Raw genomic sequence first — 25941 nt, forward strand, 5'->3', positions numbered from 1 at the left:
AATGATAAGAAATTATAACATCTTTGTTTATCCCTTATATATATATTTATGTGGTCGCATACAATTTTAATGTTCAGTTTGATTACAATTAAACATGTCATGCATATATCTTTCATTTGTTTAGGAAGAACATTGAGGTATGGAGACTCTAGAAGAATAAACATACATATTGCACAAAAACTGCAGCGAGGGCTTTGCAAATGCGCAATTGCAGACCCGCTTGAATATTCCCTTCATCGCCAACATCACCACCGACAACCACAAAGCATACCACAGGGTCAGGAATTTCTTGAGACAATCAGACATGACAGAAAATTAGGTTTCAGACCTGAGATGATGACGGAAACTGCAAGTGCTCAAATCAGGTATGATCTTCTGCTGTCTTCCCTGAATGTTGGTCAACTAGAATTTGTAATCTTGCTCAACCTATCTGCATCTGCACCCAGTTTACCATGTGATTCAAGTTTATTGTATAGTTTTGGATTTGTTGGTCTAGGTCTTCAGTTGTATCAATCATTCCTTTTTAAGAACAGTCAGCAGGAAAGACTTGAATCTGCCTCCCAGTCTTAGGAGCCTTTTTTCATTTCTTTTTCTCAATGATAAATATGTTCTCCATTGCTACTCAACATTTATATGAGATCACAGGCCACCATTATTTCTCAGTACCAGAAGCAATTACAAATGTACAAAGGCAATATACACATCCACATCAGCCTGATCGACAACACACACTTTCTGTTAAAGATTACTACTTGTCCATATAAGAAGGTTAATTATTAATTGGAGTGAATGACAGCACGCCACAAGTAATAAAGTCACTAACCTGTTTCAATAATTTAATCCTAAACTCAAGCTCTGGTAACTATGATACTGAGATGACATGCTTGGAATGTATAATGCATTTAGGAGCACCAAAATAGTGAAAAAGTAAAAAATATAGCACAAAAAAAATCCCAAATAGAGAAAAATGAAACCAAAATGACTAAAATCAAATAAGAAAATATGAATTGTAAAAGATTTATGATAAAAATCACCAAGAAAAAGTAAAGCGCCAAAAGAAAGTACTGTTAGTGTGTGACCGGGACATAGGCGCGAAATCAGGCTGACTGCCATGGATGGCAAGTTTGGATACACCGAGCAGGGGTGGTCCAGTAACAGTTTATGTCCTGACATATTCTCTTTAATTGAGATCAAAATCCTCCAGTGGGGTAACAGTGCAGACTGTATCTGAGGAAGTTCTCTAGAAGCCAGATACAGTTACACTGGGTTCCACAGAAACCTTTATTTCTTTGCAGGAAGAGCTCCGAGCAGGAAAGGTTAAACATTTTTGCACCCAGGGAAGTCCTCTCTTTGGCCGGATACTTTTTGTGCCTTCGCCCGGTCAAGCTTTCTGTGTTGAGACTTAGGACCTGATTTAGAGTTCAGCAGACCGGATACTCATTGGAAACTCAGAGCACAGCTGTGAGAAATTGGATTGTTGGTTGACTGGGATTGAAGCCCTAGTCAAGCAACAGCCACAATCTCTTTCAGGGTGAGCCACAAAAAGTCACAAAATTAACCTGTGCTTATCCTTCGATAGCTTGCACACAAGCAATCAGGCTTAATTTAGAGGCAATGTAAAGTATTAATGCAGCACACAAACAGTAATAAAGTGAAAAAACACAACACAAGGGAAATTCCAAACCAATTTAGGAAAATAGATCGAATTGTTATAAATTACTTGACACAAAAATGACAAACATCCAATGAGTAAAATGTGAGATATTGATTTTAAAAGAATTAAGAGAAAATATTGCCAAAAAGCACAAAGCGCCAACAAGGGATATCTGGTCAAGCTAGACCAGGACAAAGTCAAGAGTTCAAGCCCACTGCGATAGAGCATGGCTACAGAGACCAGGCTTGGCCTGCTGAGTAAAAGTACCCTAGTTTAGGTTGTATTGACATTGAAGATCCTGTCAATGAGGAAATGCAGAGTGCTGAGAGGGTGTTGAGCCAGGTTTCGATCCACACGTCAACGGCAATGCGCTGGCCATGGTCGGGCAACAGCAGGGATGCATCAGCACCCGATCAATGGGTTTCTGTGATGCGGAGTATCAGCTTGGTCATCAAGGCTGTTGACGATGGAGATGCGAGAACTTTGCTTTAGTAGAATGCCATGCAGTGGTGGTTATGAAAGCGGAGCAGTGTCTCCGAGCCATGCAACAGCAGCATTGTGCCGTTTCTGGTCCACGCAATGGGGGCAATCTGTGCAGTGGTGATGATGCGTCCGTTTTGACCAACTCAGTGATGGTGAAGTACTGGTTCTGTCTCCCGGTGTCTATCATAATGGGGAGCGATCCAGTTGAGGTGGTAGGGGGTGGGATCAATAAAGTCTATATTCATTGTGTACTCCCTATACCATGGATTTATACAATGAATTTGTAGGCTACATAATTATTCTGTACCTCTTGGGCCAACAAAGACTGGTTGTTCACTAATAATATTCTGCCTGCGTCTACTCACACGGCTGTACCTTAGATGCTTACATGGCATACATGTATATCAAGACCTACTGGCAAGCATGTGACAAATAAACCACAATATAAATAAATAATAAAAGTTCTACACAACTGATTTTTGTTGCTTTGAATCATTTTTAATGAGACCACACACTGTATTCATCAGTCATTATAAAGAAATATCACATACATGACACTTTTATCCAAAACAAAGACTTAATCATTCAGCCAATTTGACATTACTTAACAATAAATGGATGTACTGTTTTTGCACAATACTGGTTAAAGCCACAAGGATAAGTGTTCAACATATATAGAGACATAAGACTGTTACAAGAAAGGGATTTTGTGAGGGGTGTCCAACACAAAAAGTGAAAATGATCAGTTTACATCACTGGGGGTATATTATTTTCATCCATGTCTGTGGTCCTACAGGTACTATGGGGCCCCATGTGGTCGGGTTTGTTTGTCTTTTTAGTTCATACATGGGTCTCAGAGGTATGACTTCTATCTGTGACCGTCCTGTGGCTATCTTTATCTGTGTGTAGGTATGACTGCCCTCTGACCATACACTGAAGCTTTTCGACTTGCTCTGTGGGCATGGTGATTTAATGAAGTTCTTCCTCATGGCTGCGTGTTTACTGATATGGGACACTATACATAAAAATCAATCGGGGAATAGTGCCATGTATTAAAATAAATTCTTTAAAGGATTATTTAAAAGCATCAACATTCTCTTTATCGCCTTATGAGCCCTTCACCTTACACTTATCATAATCGACCGGTGTTTAACCCGCGTGTAGTCTTAGTATGGGAATGCTGCTCAAGGGCATGCCCCTGTTTTGGCTGAAATAAGGAGAAGAGACATTTCAGTGTTGTGGTTTACTTTCTGGACCACAATTTACCTCTTAGGACATGTGGTGCAAGGAAGAAAGGAGGTAATAGTGATACTTATATTGTGAAGGGGGGGTCTGTCCCCACAGCGGCGGTTATGCATTGGTTTAGCTGGGCACGCACCTTAGGCCCACTTCAAATGGTCCAGGACTGGGATGGCTCCACTTGGCCAGGTAGACTCACAGATGGTAGAGTCCATGTGCAGGAGTAGGATAGTTGGAAGTATTTTTTTTGTCCATGAGACTCGGATCAGGAGGCTAGACAACTAGCCCTTGAAGTCACTGTGAGTTCTTGGGTTCAAGTGGTGCAGGTCCAATTTTTCTCACCCAGACCAGGAGCGCAGTAGACAGCAGGTCTGCACAGCAAGAAAGCAGTTCATCCAGAGCAGCAGAGTGGAAGTCCTTTGACAGCACAGCAGCCCTTCGTCCTGGTAGAGTATTTATAGGTCCAAGAAGTGTATACTGAAGTGGTAGGGTCTGAGGTCCAGTTCTTATACCCAGTGGTGCCTTTGTAGTGGGGAGACTTCAAAGAAGGGTTTTTGAAGTGCACAGAAGTCATCCCTTCCTGCCCTTGCTCCAGACTCACTACAGAGAGGTATGCAGCCCTTTGCATATGGACAGGATGGATGTATGTCGTTACAACGCACACTTTTACAACGCATGCACTTACAACGCATTTTTTACAACGCAACATCCACTACAACGCATTCCATTACATCGCATGACACTACAACGCATTTTTAAAAACTACCTTTACAACGCATTCCATTACATCGCATACTACCTTTACAACGCATACCATTACAACGCATAATATTACATTGCATTTAAGGTAAGTGTTGGATAGTATGGGGGTAAAAATTACTATTCTAACTCCAGGGGGTGCAACAGTAGGGTAAGTGTTGGATAGTGTAGGGGGTTTAATGTAATATTATGCGTTGTAATGGTATGCGTTGTAAAGGTAGTATGCGATGTAATGGAATGCGTTGTAAAGGTAGTTTTTAAAAATGCGTTGTAGTGTCATGCGATGTAATGGAATGCGTTGTAGTGGATGTTGCGTTGTAAAAATTGCGTTGTAAGTGTAGTGCGTTGTAATAGTTGCGTTGTAACAGGACACAGCCTACTCAGATGTGTGTGTGAGGCTGTGCCGAGCTCCTCCCTCCCTACCTCCCCGGATGGCTCATCAAGCCACACCTAAGCTCCATTGTGTGTGGCTTTCTAGAGAGAATACACAAAGCCTAGGTTGTTACCCATTCCAGACTTCCAATCAGAGCCATGCTGCGGGCATACAGTGCTAACAGTAGGAAAACACCAACTTCCTAAAAGTGGCATTTTCTAAATTGTTCAAATAAATCTGACTTGGCTATTCAAGATGATTTATCACTGCAACTCCATAGGTACTATACATGACAGATCTACCTCCTCTCAACTAGGAATTACAGCCTATTGGTTGTAAGACGGAAACGAGGTGGGAAATACTCTGCTTGCCTTTACCACACATTTTTTACTCCACATTTTTGTAGATTGCATATGCTTGTACAACGTGTGTCTTTACCACACAATGTTTATTTATGTATTTACATATATAAACAATGTACTTGTGAGGGGAGACCCTCCACACCCCTGATCTTACCTAAAATGCATGAGAAAAGCATATGTGTTCTAAAACATGCATGTTCAAAAATGTGTGGTAAATGTACAACGTGGTAAAAACCTTGTTGTAAAGGCTTTTTCTCTAGGACATTAAATGTAATCAGGAATCCCCAATATTATCCTATGACAGGGGTAGGCCTCACAGTAGTGAAAAACACATTTGGGAGGGTTTTACCTCCAGAACATATAAAACTTAAAAGCACCTGTCCTACATTTTAATTACACAGCATCCTGCCCTATGGAATTCCTAAGGCCTACCTTAGGGCTGACCTATATGTTATAAAAGGGGAGTTTAAGGCTTGACAATGGGGTTTAAAAAGTCGACATAGCAGTGTAACACTGCACTTAGGCTGCAAAGGCATGCCTGGGACAGGTTTTAGAGTGATACTGCAGTGGTGGTACAATAAGTGCTGCAGGCCCACTGGTAGCATTTAATGTACAGGCCCTGGGTATATTATGTACCACTCTATAAGGGACTTAAAAGTAAATTATATATGCCAATTAGGTATATGTCAATCAAACCACGTTTAGGGGAGTGAGCACAAGCACTTTAGCACTGGTTAGCAATGGTAAGGTGCACAGAGTCCTAAGGCCAACAAAAATGAATTCAGCAAAATTATAGGCAAGCAGGCAAAATGTTTGGGAGAAGACCACCTAAAGGCTGACAGGTTAAACAGCAGCCTACTTGAAATCTTTACCACTGAGGTCGCCCCTTCATCAGATTGACTTGAGTTGGGAGACGCAGCGCCTGGACCAGCCAAAGCAGGGAGGAGGCGGGAAGCAGCGCAAGAGGCACCAGCGCTACCCGGCCACGCCCCCCTTTCACCGGACACCTGAAGTTCACCTCGCGCCTCCCGCTTCGCGGGAGACGCAGCGCCTGGACCAGCCAAAGCAGGGAGGAGGCGGCAAGCAGCGCGAGAGGCACCAGCGCTACCCGGCCACGCCCCCCTTTCACCGGACACCTGAAGTTCACCTCGCGCCTCCCGCTTCGCGGGAGACGCAGCGCCTGGACCAGACAAACCAAGGGAGGAGGTGGGAAGCAGCGCGAGAGGCACCAGCGCTACCCGGCCATGCCCCCCTTATACCGGCTATTGCCTGCAGATCTCTTCCGCCCGCGGGACACGCGCGGGCGGCGCCGGGTGAAGCCCGGGCAAAGGGCGGGCCGTCTACGGCCGTCAGAGGCCGAAAGAGGTCGGGCCGGGCTACCCCCCAAAAACTTCGATATGGGTAAGCGCAAACAAACAGCTAACATGGAGGTGGAGGGGAAGAAAGCGAAGGTTGCCAGAAAATCGAACAGTATTATCTCCTATTTGTCTACCGCAGTTGGGGCTTTATCAAAAGAAATTGCCAATGCAGAGCAGGAACTTGGTCTGGTAACCCCCTCTTTATCCTGTGAACCAACTGACTGTATGGCAGCGCCTCGTATACCGTTGGAGCCTGTGGTGGTTGTTTCTAATCCACCCATTATGAGTGCCCCTGCTAACTCTACTTAGTTGGGTGCTGTTCAATTGGGGCATTATGTTCATGGTAATGTAGGTCCTGTAAGGGGGGTTAAGAAGAAGAGCGTTAAACGGCCCAAATCCCCAAAAGCTCCGCAGATTACTGACGGCTCTATAGGAAACGTTTCGGCGGACCTACTGGGAGACTTAATTGCCTCACGACTAGAACCGCTACTTGTGGGCATTGCTAAAGACATTGACGAGACCCTGAACGCTTGTGTTGCCGACCTGCTTAGTAAATGTTCCAAAATTGTTGACTCCATTAAAGATTTTAGTTCACAACAATTGGGGGTTAGTCAGGAGAGGCTTAGCTCACAAAGGGTCGACGGGGGCATGGGAGTTCCCTTTGGGCCATTGGCCATACCAAGTTCTCGAGTGAATCGTAGTACCCCAGGTAGGTCACAGAGTGTGGGACCATCTCCCTCTGTCGTGCAGCCGCCTCTAGGCAGGCATTCCCCTGGTAACACGCCGTGGGCGGCCAGCCCTGATGCAGTCCAGCCCCCAGGTCGAAGTGTGAAGCAGGTAAGGGGCTGTTCGGGAACCCTTGACCTTCCCCCGGAAGCGGCCCCGTTGGTGGCTGTATTTGTAGGGGTTCCTCCGCTCCGTGTGGGAGTGATTGAATCTACTCATGATTTGTTAAGGGTGACCAGATCCTGGTGCACAGCCTCCAGCTGTGGGGGACTGGACATCTCCTCCAATATCATCATGGCGAGAAGGGTGGGGTGGGTGGGGCGGCGGCCAAAGCAGCTTGTGGGTGATTGTGTTATAGTCAACTTCAATAGTGCTGACATAGCAGATAGACTGTTTTGGGATGGGCCAGAGGTAGCGCTAAGGGGATTTAGACCAGTCCCCCTTAGATTTTTCTACCCAACCCCAGCCAAATTGTCAGGCGGCATACACAGTCATTTTGGTATAGGTCGTGTAGCAAAAAACACTCTCCCCCTACCACCAAGGCCATTTTTTACTCTCCGCCAGCCAACCATAGCGGGGTGTCAAAGCTCTGGGGAGACCCTAGGGCTTGGTGATTGGCAGCTACCCTCTAGTGTCCCTTTGCCCCATCCCCCCAATCTGATCTTGAACAACCGTTTTACCCCACTGTCTAATTTGGAGGCAAATGATTGACTGACAGTGTCGGACCAGTCACCTGCATCCTGTCACGTAAACCCTGTTGCAGGGGTATGCTGTAAATTAATCAGCTGGAACATTGCTGGGATTAGATCCAAGAGAGCGGATCCAATCTGGCTTGATTATTTAGGCAATCATGACATTATTGCCATGCAGGAATCATGGGACCCGTCAAGTAACTTCTGTTTGGATGGTTATTCTAGCTTTGCGCTCCCAGCAGTCATGGGTGGGGCGGGACGAGCGAAAGGGGGTTTAATATTTCTTTTTGCATTACATCTGAAGGGTACATTTACTCGTTTGTTTTCTGGCTCGAACAATTTTCTCTGTGTTGAATGGTCCGTCTCCCACTCTCTGAAAATGTTATTGATTAATTTTTATAATGCTAGGGACTGTATTGTCTTTAATCAACATGTGGTCGCTTTGCAATGTTTTATTTTAGAGTATAGCCAAAAACAAAACACTGGTTTCGAGATCGTCCTTATGGGCGATTTTAATGTTCATCCTTGTGATGGTGAATGTTATGCGTGGGGTCATGAAACCCATGAGGGGCCATCAGGTGCTGCGGCCTCTCATTTTGAGCACACTAGTATGGGGAGGCCCTAGAGGATTTTCTTGCAACCATTAATATCTTTGAACCGAATTTTATAGAGGTAGGGTGCAGGGTTACTACTTATAAAGGCACCACTGCGGGGTCAGTGATCGATTACATCTTCTTGTCTTCTGGTGCCCTATCGTGGGCAAGAACTTACAAAGCTGTCCCGTCGGCCTTTAGTGATCACAATCCGGTGTATTTGGAGTTGGAAATGGGCGAGAGTTTGGGTGACGTGCGCCACGTTTGCCAAATTGACCCTCCCCTGATCACGAAAGATCAGGGCCGCAGGATCAAGTGGGCAAAGGTGGTCCCCGCAACCTTTTTAGAGGCTCTATGTGTAAAAATTGACGGGCCTTGGGCCACTTGCCTCAGCGAGAATTCGCCTGCGGCGGAGGTAGTCTGTGCTTTTGAAGTAAGCTGTTCACAGATCTCTAGGGACCTGACTTCCACCAATACTGGTGGATGCAGAAATCCCTCAAATCAAGCTTAAAAGCAACTCGGTAGCCAGGTCTACCTCAGCGCTACTGAGTTTTGCCAGAAGACTGGGGGCACGGCCGATGGAGGCCCTGCTGAAAGTCTATAACTCGAAATGCTTGGCCATCGCCACTTATGGTGCCGCTTTGTGGGGTTACGTCGTGCAGGACACGATTCAAGTGGTAGAAAACAGATTTCTGAGACACTTGCTCTCTGTTCCCCAATCTACTCCCACCTTCTCTATTCACTCGGAGGTTGGTTTGGGATACGTTATGGATAAATTGAAGATGGCCCCACTACTGTGCTGGGTGAAAACTAGGGGTGGGCGGAATTTGCGGAATTAACCTTCGCAAATTATCGCGAGAATGTTTAAAATTATCGCAAACAAGCAGAAATATCGCGAAGATGCGGAAGTTTTTTTCCGGCATGTTCGCGCGATTTTCTGCATGGTTGCGGGTCGCCAACTTACCCATGTGGCTGCTTGCGGGCGCGGCCATCTTGTTTTGAGTTGTTCTCGCGGTGCATGATCGCGAGAAGAAAGACGTGATCGCGCGACGCATGACGTCACTGCGGGCGCGAACTGTCGCGAGACAGCGCAAATGGCTAAAAACAATACAACATCTCATGGAGAACGCGACCGGATCAAGAAAACTTGTCGGCGAACGCAGGGATTCAGGTAAGGCGATCGCGCGCGCGCGAGAATGTATCATTTTACAGCGCGAGCAAGAAACAAATTATCGCCAAGCTGCGGAAACCGGAATTTTTGACATTTTCGCGCTCTCCGCGGAACGCAAAAATGTCAAATTATCGCAATTTCCGCGAACGGAACGAAATTTTTGCCCAGGCCTAGTGAAAACCTGGCTAAATCAGGAAATCACTCTTAATCACATGATCCTTAACGACATTTTAGCTATGGACAATGTTAAGAGAATACCCTGGCTGGAGTACGTTAGAGCGGCGTTCTCCCGTCTTGGGCGTCCTGAGCTTTTTCTATTCCCTTTACATATCGTTAAGGCAGATGTTGCATGGATTAAGCAGTCTTTCTTAGACAGGGTAAAACTGGATCGTGAAGAGAGGGAACTTACCAAACCAAGCGTTAGAGCGCATTATTTGCTTCTCTTATCTCCCTCTCTGTAACCCTATCTAAGTATTGTTTCTAACCCATATCATAGATTTCTATTGTTGAGACTCAGATTTAATCTGATTCATTATTCACTAGGTTTTTATCCGTCCTGGGGCAAACCTGAATGTGGCAGGCCGTGTCCATGTGATAATTTCTCTTACCAAGACACATTGCACTTTATCATGTTTTGTGAGTTTTATTCTGCTAGCCGGAAAAAATACTTGCTTCCAATTCTGAAGGATGCCGGCTTTTTACAAGTTAGACCTGCTTTGTTATTTTTACAGCAGCTGAGCAGTACTCGCATTGTATTCAGTGTGGCAAATTTCCTGGTGGCAGCTGTGCGTTGCAAATCAAAAATTCTTCCAAGCCTGTGCAATCCTGATTGACTCTTTTTCTTTTTTAATCGTCTTTTAGGCATCGTTTTTAGGTATGGCATTTTTAATAAGTGGACATGTTGTAAACTTGATGGTTTATATTATGCTCGTTAATTGTCTCATTTATTGTATGAAATTTGTACTTTTATGATTTTAATTAATCGAATAAAGTGTTTTGACTGACTGACTGACTTGAGTTGTAAGTCAAGGTCCTCCGGAGGTCTGCAAGCCAAAATTTGTTTGAGTCCCAGCTTTTCAGAGATTCTTGAAGAAGTTCATATGGACATAACCAAGGGCCCCAGGACCTCATGGACAGCACTTCTGGGTCAGAACTTATTCTAGCAGAGACCAACAGCAGGGTCTAGTCCAGGACGAATTGAAACTTGTCAGGTGGGCACTTCAAAAACAACGTCTCTTGCAGGTTGTGTTGTTCCTACTTTAATACAGAAGTTCAGCCAACTAACCCTTCAAGTCCATTTCTTTTGTCCTCCTGGGTACTAGTGAGAGCAGGTTCAGCCTTCAGGTCTCCTCTAACAGCAGGTGTAGTCCATTTCTTTTGATCCACAGGTCAAGAAAGTGTTCTGAGGTACTGACAAAGAGGTCCATTTTGTGCTATTCAGTAGCCAGTGGGTGGGAGGTGATAACAGGATACTCCGTAATCAATGGAGAAAAAGTTCCTGGGGCAATCCATCTCACCTTTACAGCACATCCTGTTTGACTTAATGCACACTATCCCAAAGTGCACTATTCTAAGGGATATCCATATAGCACAGGTCTTCTGTCCTTGAAGGGAGCTAGGGTGCCAGTCAAGACTGCTTTTAGAGAAATGAGCAGTCCCCTCCTAAACTACGTCAAACTATTTCTGGTACCAGCTTCTCCTCCCAGTGGGAGGGGTTCAAGTCGACTACCATGCACCCCCTTCAATTTGACTTTTTAAATAAAACTGTGAAAGGGCAATTGCCACCCTTGCTTCATTGAATTAATTTAAAATCCTGAACTTACAGGCAGCGTGTTGCACCTTTTGCTGGGGCTCACTTCAGCGCTCATTATCACCCTAGACTCCTGTAAGAGGGGCGCCATGCTATATAACACTATCAGGTTTCCTGCAAGGCAGGACCCACAGGCTTTGTTGCTGGGGCTCACTACAATACCCATAATCACTTTGAACTCTTGGATAAAGGGTGCCATGCTACATAACACTATTGCGATTCCCTGAGCATGGGACCCCCTTTGCTGGTGCTCACTAAAATGCCCATAATCATCTTGGACTCGTGGAGGAGGGGGTGTCGCGCTAATACCACTATCGTGTTTCCCACTGCACGGGGCCCACCTGCAGTGTGTGTGACCTGTGCTGGGGTTCACTACAATGCCCATAATCATCTCTGACTCCTGAAGAAGGGGTGCTGCACTATATAGTGCTCTCACATTTAGTGCAGTTCAAGACTCATGTAGGATGCACCTGGGCTGTGCCTGGGCCAAGAGCCGGCCAATCTACGGCAATTAATGTCCAGAAGATGCTGAGCTGGGCCACCTCTCTTTGATCTCTCTTCCAACTAAAATAGGGATGCACAAGGTTGGAGAAAAATATTTAATGACCCTCAAAGGTCTATAATTGACTGTTTTCTGAAAAGTACTGTAGGCTTTATATCAAAGAAAATGAGCTAGCCTAGAAACGTCTCTCATGTGAGACCCCTAATTTGACCCTTCAAAGGATGGTTTTGTCATCGACTTCAGGTCACTTTAGTGATCCTTGCTCTGAGAGCTGTGAACTACCATATATTATTGAGGGCAACACCAACGTTATCTTCGTTCAATGTGGGGCCTGTTGCAGAGTGTAAATGAAGACCTAACAGGTCTCAAAATACTGAAGAGCAAAACATGTGTTCACCGGAATTATGTTTTTAAATCTTTCACTACTAATGGACTTAATGATTTGACTGATTTAGGTTGCACTAAAGTCAAATTACTTTTAAAGCCAAGTCCCCTCTCTTTTAATGGGTGCTTAGGTGTTATTGATATGCAATTGTCCACACTTGGAACAGTCTTACCAGGCTCTGTGCACCTTATCTAAACCTGAACTTCTATTTTTACTTAATCGACACAGCGTTTTCTTGCTCCATTACGGGAGTTCACGTCTACCCTAGTTGTAGTTTAAAAGCTTGTGTAAGAAGATCCTATGGGTTGTGAGTGAGATAATGCTATTAAAACATCTTTGGGTAAGTACCTGAGGCATATATGCAAAAGAATTCCTAGACCCCTCACTCATCCTTGAGGTGCTCTCTGTTATAAATTTGCCACCAGCAGCCTCCTCACGTTGTAATTTTGGTAAATGTACCATGATTACCCCTCAGTCTGTCAAGTCTATTGTCTAGCTAAAGAATAAGGTATCTTATTGCCTGGACACAATCATACCAAGTTTAATATTTGTAAATATAATGACGTTTTGAGGGTGGGTAGAGTGTTTTTGGTTGGTCCTTTGCCTAAAATGTATAATAGTGATTGCATACTTTCAAATATACCTGTTTGGCCAGAGACCTTCTGATTCGAGCCCAGCAATGATTAATACACTTTAGGCTAATATAGATTTTTTTCCATGGGACTATTTTTGTAAACATTATACAGTCAATTTGCTCAGATTTTTCCCCGTGTGGCCTCAAATGCTTGATGTACAAGTTTTGCTTTCTAATAGATTTTTACCTATTCTAGATGCAGCCCAAAACAACTGACAGCCAGAGTCTGAGATCTCTTCCCTGACCATTTGTGAAAAGACTTTTGAGCCTGCAGGTAAAAGTTTAGAGCCTAATTACATACCATATAACTACTCTGACCTAAATTGTAAGGAACTGGTTTACTATATGGCGTGGTGTAGGACCTCACCATTAAATGAACTCACAAACCCGTCTTGGGTCCAGTCAGGTTTATTTGCAAGAACTTAGCTCAACCCTTGGTAGCTGTGGCTTTTAGCAGTCAGGCTTTGTCAAAGAAACACGTTTAAAGGAGTTAGAAGTTCCAAAACAGTTGAACTAGAAGTGCAACACGTAGAAAAACCGACATCAATTTAAAAAAATAGATCTTATTCTTATGAATTTTTAGACACAAAAATTAACAAAATCAACAGAGGGTTCTGGAGATATAAATTATTAAACCATAATAAAGCACTACTTTTCATTCAATTTGCAAACAAGCATTGGCAACATGGTGGTTAGCAGTTACTTTGAAAACTTTGGAAAACGTTTGTAAAGTTTTGTTTGGTTAATCCACCTCACTCTGGGCTACCAACTTCAGCAGGTAGCAAGTCACAGGGGCCAATAAGGCTTGGAAGGACAGTTACCTTTGGTCAAAGCAGTCTCCAGTCCAGTTCCAGGCTCTATGGACAAACTGCCATAGACATCAATGAAGTGGTCTTACTGCAAGTGATACAGGATGCTGATTGTAGCTGCCAACTAACCAATGCAAGCTTCTGCAGCTATAGTGGCCCTATAACTGTAACAGGAGTCAGCCAACTGACTCATGGAGACACATCTTCTGTCTGGGACTTGGGGACAACTTTTCCTTGAGCATGGCACGACAGGCACAGTCCTCTCTTTGGTAGCCGAAGGAGCAGTTGGCACAGTCCAGTTTTTGGTAAAACCTCCATTTGTTGGTTCCAGGGAACAGCAGAACAGTCCTTCTCCAGCGCAGATGTGATCTGAGGTCTGGGTGCTAGGGATTCAACTTGTATGCCCATCTCTGGGACTGCTAGCCAATGGGTTACCCTGCAAAGTGTGGTAGCTAGCGATCCCAGAATGCAACGTTCTGCCTACTCACAAGCTGGTAGAAGTCTTCTCTTGGTGTGCGAAGCTTGATAGCCAAACCTAGAGGTGTGACTACCAGAGGTCACACACCCAAAGGAAAACTGTTTTGACAACTGTTTCCCCATCTCTGTCCCTGTCACCAACCCCTCTACCAGAGCAATGAGCAGTCCCTCTCATGTGTGTCCACCATTTGCCCTTCAAAGGTGACTTCCCCTTTCAAGCTTGTCTTTTGGGCTCACACTCTTTCTGCCAAGGAGAAGTAACCCCTCATCCAATGGCAAGTCCCTTTTGTGTTCCTTCCTGGAAGTTGTTCACATATCTCCCCAGGTGGGAAAAGGTCACAGGAAAACCTGGGCACCAGATTGGCAACTTTAGGCTTTTACTCAAAACTTTGACTTGGGCATCAAGTCTTATCTAATGGAAGAACTCTTTTGATACCCTGAAGTACCAATTTTGGTAATTGCATTCAGCAGCTGAATTGTTAGCGTTTAACCTTGTACTTGCCAATAGGGCTACTAGCCTTTTGTGAGAAATTGGGCTACTGGTTGAGGAAGGTGAAACCCTGATCAAGAAGGAACCACAATTCTTGTCAAGGTGGGGCACACTAGCAAACCCCAGATTACCTGTGCTCAATACTTTGGTAGACCAATACAACAAAAATTCAATCAGTAGAATTGGATGTCAGCAATTTTAAAGAATTAAAATCACCAAAAAAACAAAGCAACAACTATAGCTATCTGGTTGGCCGGACCAGGACAAATTCACAAGTTCAGGTCAACTTCGATGGAGCGTGGGTCACATACAGGGACCTAGTTATGCCTGCTGAACAAGAGTACCTTAAATCCTGGTTGTGGAGCATTGTGAGATTCTGAATCGAGGATGAGTCCTGCATCAAGGAGATGAGTAGGATCCTTGGGCTGCAGAGCTGCAATGTGAGGTCCTACGTCGTCGTTGAGGATTCCCTCAACAAGGGCTTGTGATGAAAAGTCTGCCATCGAGGATGTGTCACGCAGTCGAGGCGATGAGTCAGTTCTGAAGAGCTGCAAGGCTGCAATGTGTGAACCGTCATCAAGGCTGCAGTCCACGAGAGATTTGCGATGCGAAAACTTGCGCGGGTGAACCATTGGTTGCGATGTGGATTGTGAGGTCAATGTGGAGTCCTTGCGCTTGGGAGAACCCTCATAGCAGTGGTGATGTGTTGGTGTTGCTTGGGATTGAGCAGCAGAGGTGACGCTTCTGATCTGCTGGGTCCACACATGGGCTGACAGAGCACGTAGTTTGACCAAATGGGAGCTGGTCATTACATTCATGTGACACTAACAATTCAATCCATCCCAATGCATTTTGGGCCCATAGAAAATCCCTCCATCAGGGGTATCTTTAAAAGTTCGTATCCCAGCTAGTATGAAATAAGCTGTATCTGCGGGTCGATAAATTTCATGACTAGCACTGGGTTCCCAGCCGGGTGCGGTCTGAGCTGTGTCGCACGTGACAATGCTTCAGGCCATCGTCACATAATGTAACGACCACTCCCATATGGATGAACTATGTACAAGAATCTTGTTTTTGGAACAAAATCGACTTGATTAAAAAGAAACTTGATTTACACAGTCAACTGTGAGCCACATTGTTTGCGGAGCACCTTTTTGTTTTAAATTCTCTGTTTTTTAATTTTTAGAGTTTTATATAGCACAAACTCAACCCAAAGATATCAGGTATCAGAGGGCTTTACATGAGCACCAGTTTCGTTACATTTGAACACATTCATTTTTGTTAGGCGCAGGGAGATTAAGTGATTTGCCTAGAGGTTCACTGATAGAATTTCGATGTAACAAACATCGATGTTCTAAATATCGAAAAACAAATATCAAAAAAAATATCGACTCCAATACTTTAACAGGTAGGTACAAAAATATCGAATCAAAAATATTGAGGTAAAAAATATAGATGTAAAAAATATTGATTTAAAAATATATATAGAATAAAATAATATTTAGTAAATGTATCAAATAATAATCTTATTTTTAACCAAATACAATACAATTAAAATACATTTTAACTAGATATAACAAAAAACCTAATTAGAATAATATAAACACACAAACATAAAAATGTATACATATACATATATTTACTTAAAATAATGTATTAAGTATTATCTCTATTTAATTTTTTACACTTTAAAATCATATAAAAAATATATACATATATATATATATTATCTACTGGCGGTCGCCAGTAGATAGTTATAGTTAGGACCGTGTTTCCATAGGAAATCCGCAACATTCTATTTGGAATAACTTTGGCGCCGGTCGACGAATCCTCGCGAAATTTTCAAAACTAATGGGGCGCTACGCTCCGCTCCTACACTGAAAGTCTCGGGGGGATTCGTCAAGCGGGGGCTGAGAAAAAAGGGGGGTCCCAAAACGCGTTTTCCCCATGCATTTTCCCATAGGACCTTTAGTCCGAGCTACAGCCCGAACGGCTGAACAGAATTACTTGAAATTTGGCAGAGAGGTAGTCCTCAGGTCAAGGATGTGCCTTTTGTAGGTCTGGTGTAAATCTGTTCAGTAGGTCCTGAGAAAATAGCATTTAAATCAATATATATATCTGTAAGCGCGCTCCGTGCAGGGTGTGCGCATAGTGAAAAACCAGAAAAAAATACAAAATAAATACATAACTTAGCATTTAAAAAAATGTACAAATTCACTGAAAAAAACATAGGTTTCACACACGTTATAGTTAGGAATTATCATTTACAAAACCTTGCAAATTCACTTAAAAAACCATAGGTTTCACACATGTTATAGTTAGCTGTACATTTCACTCGTAAAAAAACAATGAAATTCCACGTTATAGTTAGATCAGGTAACTATAACTTGCGCGACCGCAGTCCACAATGTGTAATTTCAGATGTCATCATTGATGTCATGAGTGATGTCACTGACCATGTCATGAGTGATGTAATATGTGATGTCATCAGCAGTTTATTGTGGGCGCGCAAGTTATAGTTACCTGATCTAACTATAACGTGGAATTTCATTGTTTTTTTACGAGTAAAATGTACAGCTAACTATAACGTGTGAAACCTATGGTTTTTTAAGTGAATATATATATATATATATATATATATATATATATATATATATATATATATATATATATATATACTGTGAATGTGTGTTTTTCTGTAAAGTTTAAATATGTTTTATATATTTAGAGTGAAAGGCCTGTGGAAGAATGAGTGGATGTACAAGTGTGTGAATGGATGATTTTCTAGGTGCGGAACTGACTCTATAAGTGAGTCATTAAGTGTATATTACTGCAGACTAGTGACTAAACTGTGTGAATGTCTGTATGTGTCTGTGTGTAGGTGTATAAGTGGCTGCATGGTTTTGTGAATAGCTATATGAGTGTCTATATGGGTTATTGATTGGTTGTCTGAGTATCTGTATGGGTGCCTGAGTGTTTGTGTGGGTAGGGTGTGTGTGACTCTATGCATAGATGTGTGAGTGGGTGATTCTATGGGTGCATGGTTTTAAGAGTGCATCTGTGATGGACGGTATGGTTGGGTGAGTGTATGTATGGGTGTGTTAGGGATTGAATGTATATCTCTTGGCGTTGTGTGAGTGTCTATATAGGTGTATAAATGCATATGATAGTGTTGTATGGAGTGACTGTAAGTATGAGCGACTGTACATGTGAGTGAGTGGAGGTGTATGTAGACCTAAGAGTTAATGAGTGGGTATGTAGTTATTGGTATTGGAGTATCTATGGTTTTCAAAATGGCCGTCTGAAATTTTGAGTTGGTGTATCAAAGGTTATATTAGGGTGTGAGAAGATGCACTAATTTCTCACATGGATGATGTAATCAGTGATGTCATCAGTGAAGTCATTTGAGATGTCATCAGTGATGTCACTGACCATGTCATGAGTGATGTAATATGTGACGTCATCAGCAGTGCATTGCGGGGGCGCGAGTTATAGTTAACTGAACTAACTATAACAGGGGAATTTCTAGGGTTTTGTACAAGGGAAATGTCCAGCTAACTATAACGCCCCTGAAACATATGGTTTTTTCAGTGAATTTCTAAGGTTTTTTTAAATGCCAATTCCTAACTATAACGCCCCTGAAACCTTTGGTTTTTTCTATGATATATATATATATATATATATATATATATATATATATATATATATATATATATATATATATATATATATATATATATATATATATATATATATATATATATTCAAACAAGAACGCTTTAGCCATCTAAAGCTGGTGATGCACTCCGAGCAGGTAGGTTTTCAAACAAAGCTTTATTCCACCATTGCTGACAAACCGGTTTCGGTCTTCACGACCTTTTTCAATGTCAGAGTTCAATTTCCAATTGCTTTCTTAAATACACGGATGTTAGTGACATAAAGGACAGACTATACTGTTTGACTAAACATGAAAGAAGGGCCACTATGCTCATAAATTACAGCAATGGTCGACATGTTGGAGTTACCCTTGGCCAATAGCCTGCATATAATTCCAAAATTGCTGGTATTGTAACCAACGAAATTGTTGTCAGTCATTTGCATATAATTGTTAGCAGTTTCTTGCATGATATTATTGTTCACTGTAATTACAGTTCCTAATGCAAACATTATTCTAACAATTTTATTAGTGCCTTTATGTTACAAGTTATTAAGCCCTGAATGGGCTATGACATTCTTTTCACCATTAATTTCAATTTGTGAAACATCAACATGTATTGTATTTGAAGAAGGAAGAAGACGAAATGAGAGGTGAAAATAGCTCTCCAATGCTATGTTGAATCAATTCAAATGAAAAATAAAATAGCATATATTTCATATATTTTTCAGTTCATTTCAAAATTATAGTTACTCTCTGTGCCTAATGTCGATTTGATATTTCTTGAATATTGCATATGGAGAGAAACTGTTGTAAAGAATATGCTCTAGCTGAAAAAGAAAGAAGAAGAAGCGGAAAGAGGGAAAGGAGGAGAGAAAGGTTTGGAGAAGCAAGCATACACACATATACATATATATACATGTGTCAGTATATATACCAAAACCTGCCTCATTTATACCTTGTTGTTCTTTCTTTCTACATTAGCCTACGTGTACCCACAATTCCTCTTCACTATTCAAGCCTGAAGGTGTCATGGTTCTCAGTTCTAGAATAAATCTGGATTCTAACTGGTGCAATCTCTTAACCCTGTCGCCACCTCTTTGTCTTGCTGGAATTTGGTCCAGACAAAAATAACTCAATAAATGGCTATCACTTTGATGATGTAAGGCAAAGTGACGTGCGACTGGATAGTTTTTGTCGTTATTGGTGATGGCACGCATGTGCTCCAACACCCTTTTTTTTGCTGGATGCACCGTGCTTCCAATGTAAAGCAAGTTGCAAGGACAACTCAGGCAGTATACTACGAAGTCTGAGTTGCAGTTAAGAAATTTGGGGATCAATTTTTCAGTCGGTCTACCTGGGACCTTATATCCTTTAACCTTCTTACTGTTTTTGCAAGCTTTGCATTTAAGACATGGGAAAAACCCTTTGATTTCAATTCTACTTTTGATGTTCTTTTCGAAGTGGCTGTGTACTAATAGGTCCTGAAGAGAAAAAAAAAAAATATATATATATATATATATATATATATATATAATTTAAAACTAAAACAAATTCCATAATAATTTAAATTAAACTATTAAAAAAAAAATTACATTTCCCAATACAATAAGTGCAACACTAGGGAAAGTGTTGGATAGCGGAATAATTAAATCTACTATTCCAACTCCAGTGAGTGCAACAGTAGGGAAAGTGTTGGATAGCGGAGGGGTAAAAAATACAATTCCCACTCCAGTGATAGCAACAGTAGGGAAAGTGTTGGATAGAGCAGGGGTAAAAATTACTATTACCACTCCAAAGTGCAACAGTAGGGAAAGTGTTGGATAGCGGATGGGTAAAAATTACAATTTCCACTCCAGTGAGTGCAAAAGTAGGGTAAGTGTTGGATAGCGGAGGAATTAAACTTACTGTTCCATCTCCTGGGAGTGCAACAGTATGGAAACTGTTGGATAGTGGAGGGGTAAAAATTTCTCTTCCCGCTCCAGTGAGTGCAACAGTAGGGAAAGTGTTGGGTAGCGGAGGGGCAAAAATTACTATTACCACTCCAGTGAGTGCAACAGTATGGAAAGTGTTGGATAGAGGACGAGAAAAAAATTACTATTCCCACTCCAGAGAGTGCAACAGTAGGGAAAGTGCTGGATAGCAGAGGGGTAAAAATTACTATTTCCACTCTGTGGAATGCAACAGTAGGGAAAGTGCTGGATAGCGGAGAAGTAAAAATTACTATTCCCACTCCAGTGATTGTAACATTAGGGAAGGTGTTGGATAGCAGAGAAACAAAAATTACTAATAACACTTAAGCAATTGAAAAAAACAAAAAAAATTACAACATTTTAAAAACCATATAACTGAATGAACAGTATTTTAAAAATATAAAATTGAATATATTAATCATAAAAAGAACACATAGTATAATATTAATTAAATATAACACAAGTTTACAAATAATATATAAAAAAGTAATAAATGCATTTATGTACAATAATGATTTAAAGGGAGCGAATATTAACAAACAAAAAAATTATTTAAAACATGAATGTATTTATTTTATTTCCTACCCAATACCACAACAAAAGAAAACACTTCAATATTTTAAATTAAATTTATTTCCATAATTAATAACCAATTTAAAAAAAAGCATTAAAAATAAACATTTGTTGAGTACACATGCTTTAACATTATATTATCCACAACACACACCTATATTAAACTATAAAATAATAAAACACAATTAAATAATATTTTAAAAAGTAAAACTAATACTATTAACAACTAATAATTAAATATTTAAAAAAGTATTTAATACCCACCTTTTTCCCCTTTAAAAGTAAAAACAACACACAAAAAAATAATCAAATACACAAAATAAATATCAAATAATGAACAATAATTAACAACTATATAACGAATTAAACACAAAATACTTGGTACCCTTTACTCCTATAAACACCACAACACACACCTGAAATTAATTACACAATTAACATACATAATTACTAATTAATTAATTAATTAAAATTAATTAACAACTAATTATTAATTCATCAATTAAAAATAAATTACTTCCTACCCTTCCCACCCTTTACATCTATAAATAGCACAACACCCACCTAACAATAATTACACAATTACCATAATTACTTACCAACTAACTAATTAACATTAATTAACAACCAATTGATAATGATAAATTACTTCACCCATTTAATACTATAACATCTCAACTAAACAAATAATAATAATAATAATAATAATAATAATAAATACAAATATTCAATACATTTAATATAATGAAATTACTTCCCACCCTATTCCCCTATAAACCCACAACCCGCTATGGAACTAAAAACGCAAAATTCAAATAAACAAATATTAATAACTACTAAAAATAATCTAATAATTTTATATAATTAAATTACTTCCCACCTTATTCCCCTATAAACCCACAACCCGCTACAGAAGTAAAAATGCAAAAACCAAATGTAGAAAAATTTATAACTACTAAAAATTTAACACATATATTAAAAACTACAAACAAATCTTATACAAAAAAACATGCATCACATACATATAAAATGGGAAACAACCTTACAATGCAGTCATTACATCGCAACATCCTTTACATCGCATGTCATTACAACACAGCCATTACATTGCATGTCACTACAACGCATGTCATTACAATGCATGTCACTACAACGCAGGCATTACATCGCAAGTCATTACAATGCATACCATTACAACGCATAGTACCCTTTACACTATCCAACAATTACCCTACTGTTGCACTCACTGGAGTATGAATAGTAATTTCTACCCCTACACTATCCAACACTTACCCTACCGTTGCACTCACTGTAGTTAGAATAGGAATTATTACCCCAATACTATCCTTAAATGCGATTTAATGGTATGCATTGTAATGGTATGCGCTGTAAAGGTATAATGCGATTTAATGGAATGCGTTGTAAAGGTCGTTTATGAAAATTCGATGTAATGGCATGCAATGTAAAATAATGCATTGTAAAGGCATGCATTGTAAATGTATGCGTTGTAACGTCATACATTCTTTTGAATATATACTAAAATACATAACATTAATAAAAAATAGATATTATTAACAGCTATATTTTTGCAAATGATATTTTACAATTCGATATTTTAAACATCAATATTACTTACCTGAATTCGATATTCTTGACCACGAGAATTTGTCTGTCGCTATTTCTGACCCACAATATTTTTGACTTGATATTTGTGTAAATCGATATTTTTGATTCGATATTCTTTTTCTGCACCTTGTCCAAAATCACAGGATGTTGAGCATCCCTACCGCGTCTCGAACCCTGTTCCCCAGCTTTGAGGTCAACCACTCTAGTAATGCTGCGTCCTCTCCCTTATTCTGTTCAAAATGTCGTTTATTATTGTTCTATAATGCTGAAACCCCGACTGGGGACAGATTAGTGCACACTGTGTCTAGACCATCGGTTCCAGAAATCCCACTAACAGCTTTCTATAAGGGGCATTTTCAAAATTGTAATAAAAAATCCAGCTTCACCATTATTATTATTATTATTATTAAATATTATAATTTGTAGGGGGCAACGAATCATCCCCAAGGGGATCTCACGGCGCCTGGGTAGCAGTCACCTATGAAAAAGCAATTCTTAAAACATCCAGGTTTTCAGCAGTTTCTTGAACTGTATCAGATTAGAACAGGCTCAGATCTCATCTGGTAGGCTGTTCCAATGGATGAGGGCTAGATGAGAAAAAGCCCGCCCGCCCATTTTGGCTTTCTTGATTCTCTGCGTGCAGAGCAATTTCCGGTTGCTTGATCTCAAATGACGTATGGGTAAGTACAGCTTGAGTTTTGTCTTGAGGTAGGCAGGGCCCGTCCCCTGAAGAGATTTAAACACTATGCACAGGAGCTTGAAGACTGCTCTTTTCCTGATAGTAAGCCAGTGCAGTTTGTGCAAGAGAGGTAGTGAGAGGGTACGTGCAGGTTTATTGAGGGCAAGACGGGCTGCTGTATTTTGAACTACCTGCAATCTTTATAGTAAATCTTCCCTGATTCCAACTAAGGGTGGACGGAATTTGCGAAGTTGCCTTTCGTGAAATTCCACAAAACATCAAAAAATCTCCGCGAACACGTGGAATTTCGTGTGCTCGCGGAGATTTCGGGGGCGGGGCTTCTTTGCTTTATTTCTGTAAGTGCTTCCTGCTGAGGTTTGATTTTTGTGACAGGAGCATCATGCCAGAATGAATCCTGCCCTGCATATTTATCCAAGCAGATGCCACCGTTTTGTGCAATACCTCTACTCAACTGTAGTACTTTCTACTGGCTAATCAGTAAGTGCTACCTTGTTGGGTAAATGTATAGTGCTTTTCCTACACTACAGCTGCATAAAGGGCCAGAAGAGTTGTCTCCCGTGACCATGTGTGTCTGTAATGTTTACACCGCACCGCGTGAGCTGTCCAACATATTGGGGAAAGGGCGGGAAGCCATTGCATACTGCTAGTGTATGTGGGGCGGGGCCAAACGGGTGGGGCTTCTGGTCCAGTTCACATGCCTCTTGTTTATAAAGGGTCAGAGCAGGATCTCAGCGGCAGAACCTCCTGGTCACAGTTACTACGCGAAAGAATTGCGCTCGAGAAAATCAAAGATGCAAAGACCTCTATCAAGGATTACAGCTAACTTTTCAGGGTGGAATGGAGAGAAGGCACATCTGCTTAGCCACGCTCACGAATTCTACACGAGGATTGCGCTCGAGAAACTCAAAGATGCGAAGACCTCCAGCAAGGATTACAGCTATCTATTCAGGGTGGAAATGGAGAGAAGGCACATCTGCTTAGCCACGCTCACGAATTATACACCAGGATTGCACTCAAGAAACTCAAGGATGCAAAGACCTCCAGCAAGGATTACAGCTATCTTTTCAGGGTGGAAATGGAGAGAAGGCACATCTGCTTAGCCAAAACCTCGCTCACGAATTTTTGGGCTGATTAATGTGTTACAGAATTTGAGCTTCAACTCGGGCACCTGCTTTATTTATATCTGTAAGTGCTTCCTGCTGAGGTTTAATTTTTGTGACAGGAGCATCGTGCCAGAATGTATCCTGCCCTGCATATTTATCTGAGAAGATGCCACCGTTTTGTGCAATACCTTTACTCAACTGGAGTACTTTCTACTGGCTAATCAGTAAGTGCTACCTCGTTGGGTAAATGTATAGTGCTTTTCCTACACTACAGCTGCGTAAAGGGCCAGAAGAGTTGTCTCCCGTGACCATGTGTGTGCTACCTCATTGGGTAAATGTATAGTGCTTTCCTACACTACAGCTGCGTAAAGGGCCAGAAGAGTTGTCTCCCCTGACCATGTGTGTGCTACTTCGTTGGGTAAATGCATAGTGCTTTTCCTACACTACAGCTGCGTAAAGGGCCAGAAGAGTTGTCTCCCATGGCCATGTGTGTCTGTAACTTTGCCACCACACCAAAAGGTGCCGGGGTCCCTTGAGTGAGCTGTTGATCATAGTGGGGAAAGGGCGGGAATCCGTTGCATACCGGTAGTGTATGAGTGGCGGGGCCAAACGGGCGGGTTTCTATTCGAGTTCTCATGCCTCTTGTTTATAAAGGGTCTGAGACCGATCAGAGCAGCAGATGAGGAGAAAGAAGCTCCTGGTCACAGGAACTAAACGGGGATTGCACTCAAGGAAGTCATGGATGCACAGAGCTCCATCAAGGATCACAGCTAATTTTTGACGGGTGATATGGGGAGAAAAGCACACCTGCCCAGCCTCGAACTAGCTCACAAATGTTTTTGACTGATTAATGCGTTACTGAAATTGAGCTTCAACTCAGGCACCTGCTTTATTTATATCTGTAAGTGCTTCCTGTTGAGGTTTAATTTTTGTGACAGGAGCATCGTGTAAGAATGAGTCCTGCCCTGCATATTTCCGTTCCGCCGCGGATCGCGGAAATTTTGACATTTTCGCTATCCGCGCGGAATGCGAAAATGCCGAAATTTCGCAAGTTCCGCGAGCGGAACGGAATTTGCCGCCCACCCTTAATTCCAACTAGAAGTGAGTTTCCATAGTCTAGTCTGCTGACCAGAAGCACCTGAATAAGAGTTTTCTTGGCCATGAGAGGAATCCAGGGGAAGATTTTCCTCAACATTCGTATTATTCCGAAGCAGGTGTGCCAAAATAGTCTTCACATGCTCCTGCATGGAAAGTTTATCATCAATTATGATACCCAAGTTCCGTGCCCACTTTTTTGGTGTCAGAGCTTCCCCGAGTTCTAATAGCCACCATTCAGGGGACCACAATTCCTCCGCTTTACCAAACAACAAGATCTCTGTTTTATTGGAGTTGAGCTGAAGGAAGTTCTTACTCATCCATGTGGCAATTTTACGCATACAGTTTTTGAACTTTTCTCTGGTCACTGCGGGCTCCGACTCTATGGGGACTATCACTTGAGTGTCGTCTGCATAAGAGATCATCTTGAACCCGCAGGATCTAATAATGGAGGCCAGCGGTGTCACATAGAGAAAGGATTTTTCATTACAATTCCAAAGACACCAAACATGAACTGGGTACTTCTTCCATTGGAAATTATCACGTATTAGATTAGATTAATAAGGTGACACCAATGTTAACCTGTGGGAGAGGTAGATGTTGCAGTGTAAAAATTGAATTCAAGAGTTTTTCACTACCAGTACATGTGAAACTTAAAATTCCATGCCATACTTTTTAAATGCACTGCACCCTTCTCTC

The sequence above is a fragment of the Triturus cristatus genome, chromosome 5_1 (assembly GCF_964204655.1).
Source record: "Triturus cristatus chromosome 5_1, aTriCri1.1, whole genome shotgun sequence".
Classification (NCBI taxonomy): Eukaryota; Metazoa; Chordata; class Amphibia; order Caudata; family Salamandridae; genus Triturus; species Triturus cristatus.